Here is a 239-nt window from a genome sequence, read left to right as displayed (position 1 = left end):
TTTTAATAATAGCCGCTGCGAGGCTCAAGAGCGAGCAAACTCTGACTTGCAACATTCAAATATTTTTCTTTCTCTCGTCTTTCCGCTCTAAATTTTCATTTCATCCAGCCTTGCCTTTTGTTTCTCCTTTAAAAAGAGGCAGAAAAGATACCCTTTCCCTTCCCTCCCCTTTGCTGCGCAAGTGACCGCAGAAATGGGGTAAAGGGAGAGCTGATACTCACGGTCCTGTCCCACCACGC

The 239-nt window shown here is 46.0% G+C and overlaps 1 protein-coding gene across 1 annotated transcript in view; it reads left to right on the top strand.

Annotated features, from left to right (window-relative positions):
* Positions 1-239, top strand: part of PDE9A (phosphodiesterase 9A) — a 49,134-nt gene that overhangs the window by 995 nt on the left and 47,900 nt on the right. The window lies entirely within an intron of this gene.

This window comes from Apaloderma vittatum, unplaced genomic scaffold (assembly GCF_000703405.1).
Source record: "Apaloderma vittatum isolate BGI_N311 unplaced genomic scaffold, ASM70340v1 scaffold9382, whole genome shotgun sequence".
Lineage (NCBI taxonomy): Eukaryota > Metazoa > Chordata > Aves > Trogoniformes > Trogonidae > Apaloderma > Apaloderma vittatum.
This window is presented reverse-complemented; position numbering and strand designations above follow the sequence as displayed.